The sequence below is a fragment of the Argiope bruennichi genome, chromosome 7, assembly GCF_947563725.1.
Source record: "Argiope bruennichi chromosome 7, qqArgBrue1.1, whole genome shotgun sequence".
Classification (NCBI taxonomy): Eukaryota; Metazoa; Arthropoda; class Arachnida; order Araneae; family Araneidae; genus Argiope; species Argiope bruennichi.
Genome location: NC_079157.1, coordinates 61,831,180 through 61,845,248, shown reverse-complemented (window position 1 = coordinate 61,845,248; position 14,069 = coordinate 61,831,180). Strand labels below are relative to the sequence as shown.

Below are 14,069 nucleotides of genomic sequence, written 5' to 3'. Positions count from 1 at the left end.
TAATAAAAGGATAAAATTAGTTTATCTGATACCTGAGACATAAGTTGGACTACACCTCTAACATGAACCTTTTGAACCATGGTCAAATGATGAAATGGCACCACAATAAGCATCTAAAAACACAATATTAAAGTGGAGTTTATTTATTGATGACAGAAGGTTTAAAATTCTCCATGCCTATATAAAGTAAAGAATATTAAAGAAACCGTGTCTAGAAAAAGGGATCTTCTATTATCGAAACGTGACTTTACCCGCCAAGCCGTCAAGGCACCGAAACAAATGGAGAGGAATTAATAAGGAATTATGTAAATTAACTCCAAATGCTAAAGCAGAAAAAATATCAGTAGGATCATTTTGATTGGTTAGGAAGTGTACAAGATACTTTATAAAACACTAATCTTCGCAGTTTTACTTCTTGCAGTATTGTTTAGTCGATGTGATTTTTGTTATTGTGGGGATATGTATTAATTAATATGTTATTAAGTTGACGAAACATCTGATGGCGGAGCTGCGTTCTCATTTCTTAGTAAGTCATTTTTCAATGTTCTTATTCTAATAAAGTATGTAATTTTTGAGTACCGCAAGTAGTGGGCATAATCTTTATTTGTTGTTATATCGGTATTGAAACATCTCGGGTAGTTACGAATTCGAAATTATTTTCAACTAGTTTCTTAAGTAATATTCCTTTAATATTTGATTCGAATGTATGAAATACTTGCTTCTATAAATATAGTAATGAATTAACTGCTGTTGAAAAGTTATTGAAAATGCATCGATTCGGGAACAGTTGTTACCTTTGCAAAGAACCATAATCAAACATGTAAAGTACTCTTCTCAAAGCAAATTGAAGATGTTTTGAATAAGCAAAGTAATCGAAGTCTGCCCTATTAAGAGTCCTTCAAAGAAGGGTCCAAATATGTTGCATTCAGCACTTGTAGATTTAAGATGAGAGACCACTTTGTTTGTTTGTAAAATTCTTAATCACAGTTAGTTTAACAAATGGATCTCCTGAACAAATTAAACACTGCTCCAGGATACTTTAAGAAAAATGCCGTATCGAAATGAAAAAAGTGAAGTACTGATTTTCCTTTCAATGTTTCCAAATACATAAAGGCATTTGGGTAACTTTTTTAATAAATATATTTGTTGCAATTTGAGTTGTTCACTTTTTCAACCATGTATCTCTACGGATGCTGTGGATAATAGTGAAATAAGAGTGTGCAAAACAATGTGTATTTAAGTTGACTATCATGTGACTTTAAAAGCAAGTTATCGCCGACAAAAGGCGATCTAGTATATTGTATTCTTGTATTTCACCTCTGCAAAGTAATTAGATGTATAATTAAAGTAAATGTGACTTATTTTATTTCTTCCGGAGGTAAACTCGGTTCAGAAAAACTACCATATTACCTGTCAGGTGAGGTCGAGAAATATCGATGTAACTTCAAAACTGGTTCCCATCCTTTTGATCCGAATGCAAAGGTTAATAAGAATTGTATGTTGGGCAAAGACTTTAAATCTCTTGGAGAAGCTTTCAATAAACGGATTTAAGATGCTGCTCAATACAAATTGAATAGCAATTGATAGGCAACCACTTCATATCAAATCCGAACCACCTTTACCTTTACTACCTTTAGGCAATTTAATTATTAAAAAGAGAATTCTAAAACGTCTCGCCCTTGAAATGTTCTACATAAGTAAGGTATTTGAATTTTTTCCAAGATTAAATATTGAGAAGAGGTCTTCATTTTGCTGTTTAACACACTAAAAGCCATATCAGACGCTTCTTATACTTGTAATTCAGACTGAATCATTATTGACTGATAATTTTCCTTCAAGTTGCTTAAATCAGTAACGACTGACAGATTTAGAAACTTATCGATAATGTAATTTATCTGGAGGTGAAAATAATACAAGTAAATGTTTTATAGCACGGGTCACTCGTTGTCAGCATATGAATCGTATTTCGACGTCAAGAGACCAAAATACGTTTCAAGTTAAGTGCGATAAGAGAAATTTAATTTATAGATTCAAGAACTTACATTTTCACGATGTTTTGCCTATTCCGGGATGAATTTCTTGAGTGCTTTGAAAATTAAAGTGATTTAATAATTTACCTGGGACAACTTCCAGATATTCGCTTCTATATGTCTATATTCTTCAATAGATTCTATTGCCAAAAATAGTCTTCGTTTGGGCGTACATCTAATGAATAGGGTATTGCAGAAAATTATTAAATTATTTCCCAATTTTTAAGAGTATCTTACAGAACTTGATTCTTAAAATTTTATCCCCTGAAATTTGGTTACCAGAACGGGCATCCTTTTTATTCCTGTTAAAAGGTTCAAGTCGTCCAGTTTTATGGGAATGCATATTAGTCTTTTCGTATTTAGTCTTTAGAAATTTTCCCTGGGATGACTATCTGAACTCTCGTTTTTCAGTTGAGATAAAGTAGCGGAATAAATTTGATGTCGGTTAGTGGAATAATATCAAATCTACGAAATTCTTGAAAAGAGCCTCGGAAACTGTATAAATACACCGATGTAAAAAGATTAAATAATTGTACACGAAGCTCCATTTTTATTCTAAGCAAAGCTACTCATTTTCTAAATGTCCTTCACCGAAAGCTTTTGTTGCTCACATTATCTTATTCGATTCGTATGAGTTGGTCATGTTATAACCTGGTCCAAAAGAATCGATCTGATATTATGAACTTGAAATTATTATATTTAGTAACTTTTTGGTGTCTTAGTGATAAACATTTTTCTTTATAGGTTGTACCCTTCAGACTCAAAGTACCTACAGATGAATGACGATTTTCATCAATGGGACTTCCAAGTGTTTCGACCACAACTTGGAGTAGAAGATTGCAATGGTAAGTTTCGGAAATTTTCAGATTTGATTAAATTTCTTCCGCAATTAGTGATGTGTTCACCTGATATTTGAACCCGACTGAATCAGTAAAATTTAGTAATATACATCGTTTGAATTAAATATAAAGGGTATCGGTTTCCTAAGTAACGATCTCTAATCTTTGATATTATAAAATGAAAATAAAGATTAGACATTTCATGCTTTTGGCTTATTTGTTGTAACTAAGAACGTGACGTACAAACGCAAGATTTAGTTTATCAATAGTAAATTTCTTGCATGACTTCTGTAGGAAAGTCTCTTAATCTTAATGAGAATATTCATCCATGAATAAATCTAATAGTTTTGCTAATCCTGTGGGTTGTATTTACTAACGTATAATATATGGAGTATTGTATGTCAGCAAGTACACATTCACATTAAACCTCTAATTTACGTTATTTCCTCGCCTAAAGGATTCTAAACATTAGAAGGTGGCGTAGATGAACAAAAATGGGTTTTGTGCCATAAAATGCAAATTCTAAAAGTGGATATACTTTATATTCGAGTGAGTTTTATAGGCGAAAGGAGAAGGAATTTAAATTTAGAAGCGTTACGAGATAAAATGGATAAAGTGGCAACGTATAATCCAGGAAAAATGCTTCTATCGGAACCAAATATAAATACTACTTTGTAGAATCGGCTTGTTAATGCTGCTAAAACGTAGTAAAAAAATTCAGTTATGCGTAATTCTTATTCATGACAGTTGCAAAATTGTCTTTTAGTAAAATAAAGGGCATTATTGCAGTGTAAATGGTAATCTTAGAAATACATTTAAGAGTTGAAACGTTAATATCAGATGTGAAAAGACAAATTTCGCAATGAATCATCGATTAAGCTAGGTTCGTCCATTTATTCCAGCACATAATGCTCCATTTCATAACTATGAATGCATTTGGTATTGTATTTGATTTATTGTATAGTAAACCAAATACAGTTCATGCTTCGTGCAATGATCCTTATTAGCAGGGATTCAAAATTCCCCATAGGAATTTTACACCGTTGTTAATCTAAGAATAGCAGTACTTGATTTCTATCGACTTATCTTGGAAAGCATTGACTGGTATGTTCAAATTGCTCCCACACTGATATTTTAACAGCATTCTAAACCATTTAAAGCAATTCAAATACGTCTTCTGGTTTGGAATTCGAATCAAATGGTATCTCGGTAAATATTACTGTTGTATTTCAAATTTGTAATTCTATACAATCTTTTCTACGCCTTACATACTGTTAACTTCTAGAAATTTTTGATTCATATTTTACTTCGCTTAACGCGGCTGAATCGGAAAAATGTGCAAAAATCTCCAAGTTTTATTTTATATCAATATGATCATTCCCCCGAGGGGACTTGGAAAAATCGTCAAATTTGATGCATTGTTTGCTATACGTTGCCTGTAATACCATTGCCTGTAATTTGAACCTATTCCATTACACTAAATTAAATAAAATGTAGCTCCGTTTCTATACTTTATGACTTCTTTGCCATCGATTAAATAATTAAATGGTCAGAATGTAAATTGTAGAGCTGAATGTATTATAAAGTTAAACTGAGCTGTAGATATCTTTAAAAAAATGAAACTTGCGATTGGATATTTAACAAGTATCACTTTATTATATCTAAATTTCTAAGAAATTCTTCCGAGAAGAGATTCAATTTTATAGTAGGATTGTATTTAGCCTTTACTAATGTTGATTTATAACTTTATGAATGGCTATCCTTGCTTTAAATATACTTTAAAATATCTCAAATATTGGATACATTCTTCGAATTCATGAAATTCAATTTCTTTCAGGACTCTGTAATATCCGATCATTGAGTTTCTAGAAAGAATCTAGACGCTGATCTTTAATATTAGCAGTGTATCTTGCCAATTCAAGATCCTGGAATCCTACTCATCAACTAGATGGTAAAACTTTCAATACTGAAGTACTTCCATATTCTTGGCTGAACTTGGAGACAAACTTGACATTTCAACTTATTCCATGCGATTCGGCTTAAATACTGAATTTGTACTTTTTAAGTTAATTTGTTATAGGAAATGTTTTCCTTTAAAGAATACTGTTCAACTTTAAATTAGATTTAAGTAATACTGAATGGTTTTCAACCATTAAGCAGGGAAACTTCAATGCATCTAGTAAAAGCTTTATCAAATTTATTAAACTTAATTAAAATTTCTATGCATATAGTTCTATTTCGAATGAAACGGACAAATCTACCTAAAGTTATACCTTTCAAACGTTGTTGTTTCTTATGGCACTTGCCACGGACAAGCCCGCTGGTCAAACACAGCCGCTAGTGGCTAGTGATAAAACGATACAGAAACTGCGTGAACGATCCTGTTCAAAATTTGTATTAGAAGCTATCGATCTTTTGAGGTCTAGACATCCTTCGAATAATGCTTTACTTGCTTCGTCATAATGCCAAATTCCGATTATATATCTTATTAAAAACTTTGTTTAAAGTAGTTAAAGTATTTCTATATTAGCCTCACTCGACTAGTGCTCCGAACTGAAATGCTTAAAGCAATAACTTGCAATAGGCATCCCTGGTAATGATGGCCGTTTTCCAGAAAAATATTTTGATAATTAGGGATTCTTAAAATGAAGGCTCTTCAAAATCCTTCATATTAATTCCCTCTCAAGTTGTAAAAGCTGAAATTTTAATGTCGGTGAATCAAATGTCCTTTTCCCATGCTTGGTTAGAATGGCAAGTTTAATCGACATTTAAGTTTGCTAGGTAATGAATTTCCCTTCTAAGGTTTCATTCTAATTCTTAATGATCATGGAAATGCCTTTTTGAATCCTTTGTTAAAAATCTTCTGAAATCAACTGGAAAATTGATAATAAGCTTTCTAAAAACGTTGACAAATCATTGGATCAGTAAGGAGCGAAATTTTAAGTTCATCCCCTTATTTTTATTTGTCAGTCTGAAACCTTGTAATGATATTCCTACTTTTTTTATTTAGAACAAAAGTACGCCGATAAAAAGCGTATGAATTTCAAATATAAAGAAAAGCTAACTATAATAATATGTACATTGAGTACAAGATTTCAACCGGAACGATAAGAATTTAAAAATAGCTTAAAAATATGCAGATACCAATATTGAAAGTAGAAATTGCGCCTCACTGGCTCATTATAGATAGTGGAATAATTGAACGAGGTGAGGAGTTCGGATAAATAGGAAGGGATGTTAACACGTTAATGCTGGCTCCTGTTTACTTTCCGTCTAGACTGTTAGGGACCGGCGGTCTAAACGGAAAGTTACGGTCCCCAGGATAACGGTACTTAATGTGTTATCACGTTATAATAGTTTAAACCATCGTTAAGTGGGGTTAAAACTACCTTAATTGATTGGACGTCAGTAAAATGGGGAGCAGCTGGAACCTATGAAGTGCAATTTTTATATTTCCGATATTGGTTATGAAAGTTAGGAATTAGTGTTCAGGGTAGGTTGAAAATCTTATACTATAAATTGTAGAGCTGTTTTTCATAGAAACCTTTTCTTAAATCTTGGATTCGAAACGGTGAATCCCAACTTTAAATTTAAACGTAATGCAGTGAAGTTTAAAAGCGACGTCTTTAAAATTGTTTATCAAAAGCAAACTCTAAATTTCTAACTTTCAATTACCTTCCGCTTAGAAATGAAGAATGATTATGAATATCACTTCTCATTTTTTTTTTTTTTTTTTGCTGAATTTAAAGTTAGACATTCCATTTCCAGTCGTAATTTCAATCGCCAAACCGAACATCCAGTTTAAATCATTGATTTAATTTCCCTTTAGCTGCAAAATTTTCGATAAATTCTAAATAGTGTTTTGAAAGCTATATCTCATCTTATGAAATTTAAGAATGAAGAATTTAGGTATTTTAACGGTATTTCTGTCGTTTCCTTCAATTCTTTCTTTTAAATTAACTCGAGGAGCGTTTCGTTTAAGCTGAATTTTAGTTGACGGATCTCTTAATTAAAACCCCATACTAAAATTTTAAACAATTTTCTGCAATACTTTTCATCCATGCATCCTTTGTTGGAGTTGATGTAGTTGCTTCGACTTACGAGAATTCTTTCTTGTCAGGGATCTGATGTTCCTTCCAATTTCCCAAGAATTATAAGCTGAATATTTTGGTAAAATTTAAATCGTGAATTGTCATTACTGGAGTCGAGTACAGTTCCATAAATGGGACACAAGATTTGAATCTTCAGTAAACTCTTATACAACTAGCTTCATTCCTTAACAGTTACAAATTAGCTGTAATTGTAAATGCAATTGCATTCGTCCGTTTCATTTGAGTAAAATTCATTTAATCTCTTGTTTAGTTTCTTTATGTATTCTTTTTATTATTCTTTTCGAGTTGATAGTAATGTCTAGCTTACGTTAAATCGTAATTTTTCGGATAACCAAACTTAAATGATACATGTTCAGATCTTTTCAAATTTGCCACAAATTCATATTGCGTTCTTGCATGTGAATATCCGTAATTCAAGCTTTTCCTGCAGTTTTAAGCAGCGAATTTCGAAACATTTTGCCTTTTATTGAAGTTTCCCTGCATTTTTGAACACTTAATTTCAAACATAAAAATATATTTCAATATATTCTATGAATTTAATGTTGCTTGTTTAATATTTTAGAACTATGAATTGTCTTAAGGGACGATGGCTCAATTGCCTTGTCTGTAACCGTTGGTTATATTCGGATATTTACTGCATGAAATACTTCAAATATTCTAAAAGGAATAGTTTCTCTTTAATGTTATCAGAATTAATAATATAATTACAATTAATGAATATCCATCTAAAGGCTGAACGGTGTATAATTAAAATCTATGCTGTGAAATTTCATTTCAGTGTATTTTTATTCATTGAATTCCAGATATTTAACAGGTTAGAGAATGCTTCAAATGATAGTTCAAATTCAATTTTGAATTGAACGGTTTGTTTCTAGATGTTTCTTAATCTTTAATTTTGAATTCTTCATATTAGTTGCATTTTCCAAAATGTATACTTTTTTACGGAAAAAGAAATTTAACTCGAATTAAATATATCGGATTATTTCCTTAACTAAAAGTATAAGAATTCAAATTTAACAAACGATTCCCATTTTACACACTTTTATAGCAAAGGAATCTACCTAGTAATACGAATATGTAATTTCCAGAGGCAATTCTCTTCTACCCGAACTCCATAAACGGTTTAAAAAGTAGTTTTCAAATCGATACGAACGTCGAAATCTTAATATACTTAAACTGTCTGAAATCAAGGGATTAATTCTAAATCGGTCCAATAAAATGTTATTTTAGAGCAGTTATTGGTGCAATTAATCATACGATTGGCTTTCTTTAATACTCGGTCAGCATTTATTCAGTCTCGAATTCGTAAGCCTTCAGCTTTCGTGCATGCGTAGAATCTTTTTTTTTTTCGAATTAACTAGGGAGAAAGGGTCAATTCGGATTATTAGAGGAATCGGGAGACATAATATCTTCATGGTTCTGCGTACCATCCTTTAGTGAAATATAATCTTCGGTAAGGGTTCCTCGGTATCCTGAATTGAACAATATGTTTAATGTTTTATTGAATTTCAGTTTTTAAATATTACATTAAATAACCCAGTCGTATTTAAATGTAGTTCTTCCAAGTAAACTTCAATATCTTAACTTCATTTAATTACATTTTGTATTTAATTTTTTTATTCCAAGCAAAACTGCCCTAACTTAGTTTGCTTCAATATTTTGCGTGCATACTATAATCTCAATCTATAAATCGAGTTGAGATCTATAACCAATCAATGTGTTTAGTTGTAGCTATTGTGAAGCAAGCATTGATGCAGCAATGTTTCTTCTAATTCCTGATAGCCAATCCAACTTTCCATTCGCCATCTGACAGCGATTCAAAATTACGAGGTCCGTCCCAAAATAGCCCTAGTGTTCCTTTAAAACGGGACGTTAATATAACTAAACCAAACCAACGACCCATTTAAAATGTGTGATCCAGATAAGTCCATTATACCTTTAAGCAGAATTCTAATTAAACTTCATCAGCTTCAGGACTTCTCGCAAAGTTTCTAAAAAGTCTAAAGATAGACTTTTCTGTCCCACGATTTTAACCTTAATCAACCAAATGAAAAGGATTAAGTCATTAAAGTTAATAACCCACTTCAGCCGAAGGTGGCACATGGCTTGCCGGCGAAGCTAATGGGCCGCCTTCTACTTAAAAAAAATACTCGAAGCATTTTGATTCTGATGCTTGGCCAACATCGGATCAAAATATTTCAAACAAATAGAATAGATCGTTTTAAGAAACGATTGCTGTAGTTTAACAATGAAATATCGCTGTTTTTCCAAATTCGAAAATTATTATAATTCTCGAAACATTTAAATTTTTATATTTGTTAAATTGTAGAAATTTACAGAAATAATGACTTGTTCTGAATTTAAACCGATTAGGAATTGATACGTTATCGTATGTTTTGACAAATTCAAAACTGTAGGATTCTGCCGAGATGAGAGATTCTTCCCCCATTTTCAATAGCTGGTCTTGTCTGGTTAACACGTTAGAAAAGTCCTTAAAATAGTTTAGTCTCATGCCCAGTTCCATTTCGTATAGAATTACTTGATCCGATTCTTAGGCAAGATGTTTCTAGAATGTGCCTGGAGAAGATTAGTTTCCTCAGTTGCATGCAAAATACTTGTAGTTCTATTTCAAAAACTTTCTAGATCGGCAGGTTTTCGTACATTTAAATCGGTATGAAACAAATGGTTCTTAATTTGGAAATTGCTAGTTAAAGTCGTTTGATGCGACAGCTACAATTTCTATTGGCCAACTTAAAGTATTTTAATTTCAGCCACATTCTAAGTCGCCTTAAAAATCGTTCATTCAGAACTTTTTGTGTTTAAGAAATTAAATGCTGAAATTTCAAGAAAACTATAAATACTTCTGACAAACTTTGAGTTTAAGAAAATTGTATCAAGTAGGTAAACTAATTCCGGTTGCAATTTGGTTTGAACTGGCATTAAATCGGGAACGAATGCAAGATACAGGTTTCTGTAATACTTTGTGCGTTCAGAAAAACAATGCAATTGCTATAAACGGTAAATTTTTAGTTTGAATACATAGAAGAAATCGGCTATTGAGATATGGAAATAATTCATTTTATGAATCTGTTTCACAGTCGGTTGCAAGCAAAAATGAAAGATAAATATTCAGTCGATATTTCTATTTAGCATTAAGTTTCAAATTTTTCAGAATAAATTCTAAAATAGAACTGAAGTTCCTCACAGAATTTTCGACTTCAAAATTTAATCTAGTAAATGACTGTCGGTGACTGTGCTAGCCAGTTACACGATAGTTGGGAATTCCAGAAGGCTTTTTTGAATTCGATGACTGATCACCATCGAAGTCGAAAGTGTCTTGGAATTTGAAATTCTATTGTGAATAGGTAGCATATATTCGATCAGAAACTCTATGTGTATCTTGATAACGTTCAAAAATTTCTACAGTGCATATCTACTACTTGCATTTTGAGAATTTAACGAAATCGATTATTTGGTAATTAATCGCACCTATTGTATCTTGGTAATTAAACTATACTAAAACTTGGACAGGGTTAAAATTCCATCGTTTATGCTGGTGTCCAAGAATCCTGAATCTTTTTATAAAATGAAAGTATTTTCAGCGCATTTATCTAGAAATTTAAATCGCAATTGAACCAACTAATTGATAATTGAGATAATCCATTCAAAAAGTACGAATAATCCACCTCTTTTCATTAACATATTTCCCTATGGCTTAGCATTAAGTTAATATCATAATTAGGGAAGTGTATATATTGGATCTACATCGTATTGCATTTTGTCTGCTAGCACTTTGTATTCTCATGCGCTTATTTCTCATTCGTATGCGTCTGCTTCTGATGTCAAAAATTATTGCAATCTCACCTTTGAGGATAATAAACTTCAGAAGGTTTTTAGCTTCAATTTCGGTGAAGAAGTCCATACGTACAGTTTACTTAAATATATGTTTATCACCAAAACTTAAGGTTATTCTCAAATTCCACTATTCTAATACTTAGAAACGGTTTACTTAAAGGCAAACTAGCAATTAATCTTTTTACATCGAGGTAATCGCATTCTTGTGTAAATTTTAATCGAAACAAATTCCCAGTGAAACGTAGGATCCGAATAAATCGACTGAAATCAACGTTAGCCCTAAATTGTGATAAATGTTTAAAATGCAACTTCCATTTGCTTTGCAAGTCCAACCGGTAGCGCTTATGTTAATCTGTTCGAGAATTCCTTTGCAATAGCAGAAAATATCTCTGCTATTATGCTTCAGGATAGTTACGGAGTAAGTGAAGATTTTTATTAACAAAATGCATCGTTCAGCCTTTCTCAACTGTTAAATACATAATAGAATTTAAGTTGAGGTGTTCTAAATCTTAAAGCGCGTGTACTTAGCGTCTAATGCTATCAACTTTAAGTAGAAGTGTTCATGCATTTAGTTAAGAAATGCATAATGTCTAATCTGTTACTTTAGCACTCCAGCAATGTTAATCTTGACATTCTGGTTGTGCGGGAGTTTAATAAATTTAGCAATTTAATAGTCTATTTTCTGTACTAAGTAGCATCATTAGCCAAATGAAGTCCTAGTGGATTTCTTCCTAATCCCCATTTACTCAAATTGTTTAATATAAAAATACAGAAGTTTTGTGGAAATAAGAAATTTCAAATCCAAAAAAAATTAAATTATTTCTACTTTGAATTCGAATTTACTCTTAGAGATTAAAAATCGCTTAACATGCAAATATTCACATTTATGTGTATTCGAATGGCAATCATAAGAAGCATAAAAATTGAGCAAAAAAAATCGGTCTCTGTTTTTGCATAATGGATATACATTTTAAATCAATTCATTCGTAAGGACTTGGATGTATGCGCGATTTGTTCTGTTCGTTCCGCTATTGAATGAATTCTATTGAGCTTTTCATGTTAAGTAGACGGCAAGTTTCCATCTACGAATATATTTTAACTATATTCTATATTTTAACATGCTATATTTTAACTTTTGAAATCTAAATGGCATTCTTGTGTAAGGGTGAACTCTTACTTGATTTATTTAATAAAATATTATCGTTTTATGCTCTTGTATGCAATGTATAACTTTTTATTGTATCATTTATGGTCGTATTCAATTTTCTTTAATTAGCGCATTTATGTTTCACTAATTGATTGTAGCCACTTTCGCTTGTTTCTGTAATTCTTGCTTTAATATTCAATGCTATTTGTTTCGTTTGGATTTTGATTAGATTTTAAGTAATGGTAACATTGTAAATTTTATGGCTGGATTTCTGTGAAACGTGTGTAATTAAATTGCTGCATTTCTTTTCCATGTATTTAATTATGTAAAATTGCTTAATGTTGCAAAATTCATTAATAGACTTGATTCCTCATAATTTCGAGTATTTTTTGACTAAGATCCACTTTTTCAGTCTTAATAGTGGGAATATCCACTGCTGCAATTGACATTTAAATTTTCTGCTTATATATTTTTTATATAACTTGCAGAAGATTCCAGAATTTAAGACTTTAATCTAATAACTTCTTAAAATTTAATTCTCTGAAATTGAAGTACAGTGTTTTCAAAGAAAACCGAGTGAAATGCACCAACAGTCGCCGAATTAAATGGCGGAAGCTTCAAGCAACCGTATTCAATTACTTCCTCGTTTCAAGACGCGTCCTTATCTAGTAAATCCCGATACAAGTTTAGTCCAAGTTCACAAGGTAAAGAGAAATTCGGTGTACCATTACCAAATGATTTAGACATTGGTTTCTTTTTAGAGCATAATTTTAAAATTATACTACCTTTTGAGTTAACAAGCATATTGCGAACTATTTAGTTGACGGATTTGGTGTTGTACAAATTTATTCCCTTCCTGGTAAGTGTTAAAATTTGCTTCCCTAAAAATTTGTGGAAGTGTCGCTTCAATATTTGTTCAGAGCCGGTGTTAAGCGATTTTCTGTAAAATTAGTTTCCAAATTTCCAAGTTTTAAATACTTAATAGCGAAAAATATTAAACTATTCAATTCATTTAAGAAAGTTGATGTTGATAACGTTTCTTTCCAATAAACCGAATTCATTTAAAGTTCCGCCGAACCGCTTTATATCGTCCTGAACTGTAACTTCCTAGAAGCGCACAAACGGTTTTTGCCGCCTTTGAATTTTAAAGAATTTTTAAATTCAAATGATCTTAGTACCCCCGTTTAATTGTTCTTCTAGAATGCAAAATTTATAGATTAGTTGATGTTAATTTCATTATCTATTATACAGTTCTTATAAATGTGAATTTTTTTTTCTTAAATAATGAATTTAACTTTCGATATGAACTAAAAAAATATTTAGGGGTATTTTTAATCGAAATGTAACTTTCTTAACTGAATGCTGTGAAACGCCTTCTGAATATTCACAAGCGAGTTTTATTAAATGCATCTTCGGTTTTTGATATTTTATCTCCTCGTCGTACCTTTCTAAATCGTCTTCAAGATAATAAAATTAAGGTTCCGATATTGGTACTTGAATTTTTTTTTGTAAAATATTTCCTCAAATACATTTTTAATATTTCTTAATTTTTTTCCTTTTTGCTTAGAATAAAATTACAGAAACTAATATTCTTCAGTAATGTATGTTAAATGCTTTTAAAATGTTTAACTAACGGAGTTTTTAAAAAGTGTGATGTCGGAATAATGTTATGCTGAATATAAATTATTCTAGAATAAAGAAAAAATTGCGCAATTTTAAGGAAGTTAATTTTTATCATTCATATTATGTTAGGCGTATCTTAAAATTTGTAAAAGTATTATGAGGATTTTTTCCTCTTGCATAATATATTTTTATTTGGAAAAGTTCTAGAAGTTTGCAGAAAGGTATCCAAGAAAGTATGATAATAAAAAAGCAGTTTATGTTTGTGTGAAAACCAAATATCTGCACTAATTGCACAACGGTATATAAAATACCTACAGGGGGTAGTTTTAAATGAATACATTGTTCATGCAATTAGGTATTGCAAATAACCGGCTTTCTTAAATTGACTGTGCAATAAAACTACCTAAAAACTGGAAATTAAGCAGTAGTAAGTTGCTGAAAGCAGTAATTTCTATAGGCTCTT

The 14,069-nt window shown here is 31.2% G+C and overlaps 1 long non-coding RNA gene across 1 annotated transcript; it reads left to right on the top strand.

The window, feature by feature from the left end:
* Positions 1-429: 429 nt before the first annotated feature.
* Positions 430-6,553, top strand: LOC129976041 (uncharacterized). Its single transcript, XR_008785070.1, has 3 exons — positions 430-526; positions 2,775-2,875; positions 4,707-6,553. It is a non-coding gene; the product is annotated as an uncharacterized LOC129976041 (long non-coding RNA).
* Positions 6,554-14,069: the final 7,516 nt, after the last annotated feature.